The following is a 6232-nucleotide window of genomic DNA, read 5'->3' on the forward strand; positions in this document are numbered from 1 at the left end:
ATATTTTGTGGAAGTTTATTCAGAGTGGAAATATGCTTTTTTGGGGCTACCATCCCTGTTTTGTTTTTAACACAAATTCCATTTGAAATTTCCCAAAGTCATTTCTTTATCTCTTTCATTAAGAAAAAATGGTTCTCAGAGTATATTTTGTTAGTGTTCTGGGAAATTACATGTCATCACTAACCCAGTATTTTAGACACCCAAGTGGGCAGAAGTGAGGTGAAGTTATTTTTCCTTGACCTTGGTCATGGCGGTACTTTTAAAGAAATGACGTACTAGTTACTTTAATGGATATTTTGCTTGTTTTAAATAAAACCTGAAAAAGCAAAATTGCCCCATGAATTGACAAAGAAAATCTTACTGTAGTCAACTCCTCCAGGCACACAAATCATGCTTTTGATTTTATTGAACACAGATGCCAAACTGTATTTCAGTAGAAGTGTCATCTTTTTTTTTTAAGATTTTATTTATTTATTTGACAGACAGAGATCACAGGTAGGCAGAGAGGCAGGCAGAGAGAGAGGAGGAAGCAGGATCCCCGCTGAGCAGAGAGCCCGATATGGGGCTTGATCCCAGGACCCTGGGATCATGACCCGAGCCAAAGGCAGAGGCTTTAACCCACTGAGCCACCCAGGCGCCCCTTGTTTTTTTTTTTTTTTTGTTTTTTTTTTTTTTTTTTAAAGATTTTATTTATTTGACAGAGAGAGATCACAAGTAGGCAGAGAGGCAGGCAGAGAGAGAGGAGGAAGCAGGCTTCCTGCTGAGCAGAGAGCCCGATGTGGGGCTCGATCCCAGGACCCTGGGATCATGACCTGAGCCGAAGGCAGAGGCTTTAACCCACTGAGCCACCCAGGCACCCAGAAGTGTTGTTTTTAATGTTTAACTTTCTTAAAATTTGTTTTTTAAACATAGCATAGAAGCCCTTTGGAGCTAATAGGGAATGGGAAAATGAATATCAGAGTAGGTAGCCACTGCCACAGTCAGACACCAGTCTGAGAACTTATTTTCTTTTAAGGAAATCCACGATTTGTTAGGAAAGCCCACTCTTTACAGATGGGGAAACTAAGGCCTTGTCCAAAGCTGCTCCGTTAGACTCCAGTGACCTAGTACTTCATTATGCTTCTTAAAATGAAAGTGTTGGGGATGGAAACAATGGTTACAAAGAAGGCCAACAGGTCCATCCAGACCGCCCCCCTGCCCTGTTGCCCCCCTTAGTTTAAATTTCAGTACTACTGAGCGGTGGGAATTATATGCGACGGTGCCCACTCCTCTCACGGAGTTTGCAATGCAGGACGCTCTCAACTCAAAGTAGTTTGCCTCCTGAAGCTTTTTTATGATCTTTGGGTAGGAGGCTGTTCCTTGGTTAAGAAATGCTGGTGATCAAGATGTTTCTCCGGGGTGTGTGTGTGTGTGTGTGTGTCTGTCTGTCTGTCTGTCTTCTCTCAGGAGCCACTGTGCTTTCGGTTCACATCTTGAAAGATTTTTTTAAAGCATGTAATCCCTTTGCCCACTTGGATTAGTCCAAAGAGTTTCTCCCCACTGTCATTGAGATTGGCAGCTTCAAATCTCAGAGCGACAGATGTGATTAGACCAGAGCACTTTTTAAGGGAGGCATAGACAGACACAGAGCTTCCAAAACGTTGCTGATTCTGTTACTTAAACACTCTCTTGGCTTTCCCTTTTTAATGAAACAGAGAGTAAAATGTCGGAAGTGTTTTTTTTAATTAATTATTTTTATTAACATGTAATGTATTATTTGCCCCAGGGGTACAGGTCTGTGAATTGTCAGGCTTACACATTTCACAGCACTCACCAAGAAATGTTTTGAAGGCAAAAGGGTTTTACATATTCTTGGAATGTGAACTCGATTATAAGAATGACTGAGTATATTCATTCCCCTTGCCTGTCCTTTTGGCTCTTTTTATTAAAGACTGTACAGTGTTATTGGGTTACCATACAGTTCATTTTACCTTTCAGTTGTGTGCTATTTGATGGGTGGATAGGAAATAATTAATAAGCGAAATCCCTAAGAAAGAAATTTGAATGGTTATCTTGTTTCTTTTTGGTCACTGAAGTTCATTTTCTCCCCTTTGAGTGGTTGTGGTCCTTTTCTTAAGAAGTTGTGAATAACACATTTTCAAAGCTCGGAATACATTTTACAAACTCTGTTGTTACCTTCCAGGCGAAGGTTCTCTGGAGACATTCTCCCTACCCCTTGCCATGTGAGTCCTTGTTTTTTGATCAAGTACTTAAGGAAAGTTCTAACAAATGTTTGTTGACTGTAGGCTGCCCCCTTAGCTCCCATGCTAGAGAGTATTTTTGTTATGTTTAGTAGGTTATGGTGTAGAGGGGTTGGCACGGAATCTGCAGCACCTGCAGTGATACTGTTAGAACTCGGTAAGTCTGAGGGCATTAGATTCCATAGGGTTAGGGAGAAAGCAGAAGACAAGAAACCAGGATAGGGGATGACTAGGATGCGATCATTCTGAGTGAGAAGCAATAAGGAGCTCCGACCCTTAGATGGGAAGGGATGGGCACTGGGAACAGTGGGAGAAATATGGTACGGGGCTGTGGTTTCGGGCTGGGAGGGGAGTAGACTTTGGTTTTAGTCCTGGCAAGGGAAGTCTGAGGAGAGAATCCAGTTGAGAAAGGTGAGTTCAAGGATTGGCTTACTATGTTTTTAGTGCTACCTCATTACTTGATAAAGCATAGATTGTTTTTATTTTATTCCTTCTCTTTTAGATAGCTGATATTCCTTAGTGCTTTATCGTCATAACCAGGGCATTCTGCTTCTGTTTTTGTTTGTGTATTTGTTTTTTGGATTCTGTATGTAAGTGAAGTCATACAGTATTTGTCTTTTTGTCTGGCTTATTTCACTTAACTTCGGCCCATATGTGTTGTTGCAAATGGCAAGATCTCATTCTTTTCTATGGCTGAGTAGTATTCCATTGTATATAGACACCACTTCTTTATCCATCGTCTGTGGATGGACACTTGGGTTGCTTCTGTATCTTGGCTATTGTAAATAATGCTGCAAGAAACAGGGCGCATATATCTTTTCAAATTAGTGTTTTCATTTTCTTTAAGTGTCCAGTACTGGAGTTACTGGATCATACGGTATTTCGATTTTTAATTTTTAAAAAAGATTTATTTATTGGAGAGAGAGAGAGAAAGAGAGAGGGTGTGAGTGCACACATGGGGGCAAGGGCTAGAGGAAGATGATCTTGCTTGAGATCTTGCATGATCTTATGACCCTGAGATCATGACCTGAGTCAGAGGAGGAGTTGGTTGCTTAACCGACTGAACCATACAGGCACCGCTCTATTTTTAATTTTTTAAGGAACTTCCATACTGTTTTCCACGGTTTGGCTATATCAGTTAACATGGCCACCAACAGTGTACGAGGGCTCCTTTTTGTCCATGTCTTTCAGCACTTGTTCTATCTTGCCTTTTTGACACTAGCCATTCTGACGATGTAGGATGATATATTATTGTGGTTTTGGTTTGCATTTCCCTGATGATGAATGATGTTGAGCATGTGTCTGTTGGCCATTTATAGGACTTCTTTGGGAAAAATGTCTATTCAGTTCTCTCCCCGTTTTTTGATCATATTATTTGGTTTTCTAGTGTTGAGTTTTATAGGCTCTTTATATATTTTGGATACTAATTCCTTTTTGGATATATTATTTGCAAATATCTTCTTCCATTCAGTAGATTGCCTTTGGTTTTGTTGATGATCTTTTTTGCTGTGCCATAATGAAGACATTCTGAATATAACTTTTTAAACACTTAAGAAATTTATTTTAAATAGCATTGGTAGGAAGCCCTGGTTTCCCTATTAAAAAAATAGCATTTTCCTTTTTATTTACCTAACTACTTTCATAGTATCAACCAGATAGGAAAACACATTTGGTCATGGCATTGCGATTATTTTTTTAATAGTATCATTTAAAAAAATTAAAATTGGTGGTTAATTTACAAACAAAATGAGAATTAACTTCTCATTTTGGTCAGTAAATATCGGGGAGAGCCAGTGTTCCTTCAGAAAGCCATGGTGTAAAAAGTAGAATGTAAATAATTAACAGCTTGAAAAAGCTCCTAGTTAAATGTAGAGAATCTTTTAGTTTAGAAAAGGGATTATTAAGTAGTGTGAAGTATTGTATGGGGAAGATGAGAGCCACATTTCAGTGGCCATTTATGTCAGGAGATGGAATGATAGGAAAGTAAACCTTTAGGACTTTGTCATACCCTTGGGAGGAAGATTTAGTAGTTATACAGTGACCTGGGATCTGGGAGGGAAGCAGGAGGTAGTGCAGCTGTGGGCTTCGCCTGACATACTGACACCATGTGGATTGGAGCTGGTGACATCTGGAGGTTGGAAGTAGAACAAGATGACCCTGGGCCCATAGTCTTGTATTTCAGGTCCCCAAAGCACTGAAGGTAGTGTTTGGGAAGTGGGTTGAGATGATGAGATCACAGAGATCTTAACTGTGACCATGAGAGAAGTCAGACTTACGCAATGAGCACATTCAAAAAGCAGCAAGTAGTCTTTGTCAATGAAAATACTTTTCATCTACTTCGTTGTTGTTGAGAGTGGGCCTGTTTTCATAATACCTCTTTTCATGCTTGTACTCCAGCTTCTGTTGCAGTGGGAGAGATAAAAATGGCTTAGCTTCTTATGTTTTCTGCCAACCCTGAAACTGCTTTGGAGTGCCTCAGGTTAAAAGGGAAAGTATTCCAGGTCCTACTGTAGAGAAAGCTGTCGTGCGAGTCCTCGAGTCCTCAGGGTGTCCCGGGCGGCTTCTAAACTTAGATGCCTATGCTGGGAAAGAAGGCATGATACACAGTGTGTAAGAAACAATAGAAAACAAGGAAAGCTGGGAACGATAGTGAGTTGAGAGCTTTTGCCTCACCAAGAGAGGCTAGCAGGCCCTTAGCTGGAGCCAGTTGCTTCCCCATGCTTTTATTTGTTGGGGCAGTAATTAAAAGAAAACACATCTGTAGGTAGAAGATGGTACGCCACTAGCTGTGTCACAACATGTGGGCTGCAGAAATCTAATAGAAAGGTGTTCAAAAATGGCTCTTGACTATGACTAAAAATCCCCCATTAATAGGAACTCTTAGATTTTAACTGAACCATGATTCCATTTTGATGTGTAATTGAGTCAGCTACCTGTATGGAAACATTCTGAAGTTTTTCTTTTAAATAAAAGAAACATTTGTGATAAGAATCAGGAAACAAACATCATAATCATCTAAGTTTAGCCATGAAAGCTACCCACTGAGATACGTGACTCTGACAGTGGTTGTTTACAAAAGGCTGCCTGTTGCTAGGGGTGCTCATCTATTCGTTATCTCTGCAGCCTCTGGACTCTATTTTCTCAGCAGTAAAAACGAGACTTCTCCCTTGAGAAACCCACTTTCTGCGGTTCTTGTCCACAGGCCTATCACAGTGCCCACTCTGCCTCTCATATCAGGGTCAGGCCATAACTGACAACCAGCATGTCAGATTCCACTGGCCACAGGTTGGGATGGAAAATGAGCTGGTATGACCAAATGAAAGCCAAGTTCCAGGTTTCTGAAGAAAGTCTCTGGAGGACTGACTGTGAAGATTTAAGGTCTAGAAATGCTTCTTTCGTTTTGCTACCATGAAAAAAGAGCCCACAGCTTCCTTTGAGTTCCTAATGCTGTGGAAGGTGGCTGCAAAAATGGTATAAACCGGCTTTTGTTACATCAGCTGAGGCCCCCAATCAGCCCTTCAGTTAAGCCATAATGATAACTTGGGAATTTAGGTCTGTTAGACAGTATATCTCTTTTTTTATTGCAGAAGTCCAGTTTTAGTTGTATATTTTGGTCACCTACAAATTAAACAATTCTAATACATTGACTTCCTCTGAAAGATTAACCCAGAAATTCTAGAAAGCACCCTTATACAAGTTTTGTTTCCACTTGATGATGTTAATAAAGTATTTGCCATTAGCTCTCTATTCTGTCCTTAAACTCATTGCTGCTATTTATATCCTTTGACTCTGGACAAGAAGAAGAAGAACAAGAAGTATCTTTATTAATACAAAAAATAACTGTGACATCAGACCATCCTCCCAGAGTGATATGAGATTTCCTTTTGGGTAAACCGCACTGTGAGGTTTGTGTGGGGAGGGGTTGGGAGAGAACTGGTATGGTGTGGTCTTCAATGGTACAAAGCTATTACTACCTTTTGCTCACCAGTTCT

General features: G+C 40.3%; 1 protein-coding gene across 2 annotated transcripts in view; it reads left to right on the forward strand.

Annotated features, from left to right (window-relative positions):
- MED12L (mediator complex subunit 12L) overlaps positions 1-6232 on the forward strand; it is a gene marked incomplete at its 3' end in the record, with an annotated part of 315066 nt that overhangs the window by 110645 nt on the left and 198189 nt on the right. The gene's annotated exons all lie outside the window — the stretch shown is intronic.

This window comes from Martes martes (genome assembly GCF_963455335.1).
Source record: "Martes martes genome assembly, chromosome: 1".
Taxonomy (NCBI): domain Eukaryota; kingdom Metazoa; phylum Chordata; class Mammalia; order Carnivora; family Mustelidae; genus Martes; species Martes martes.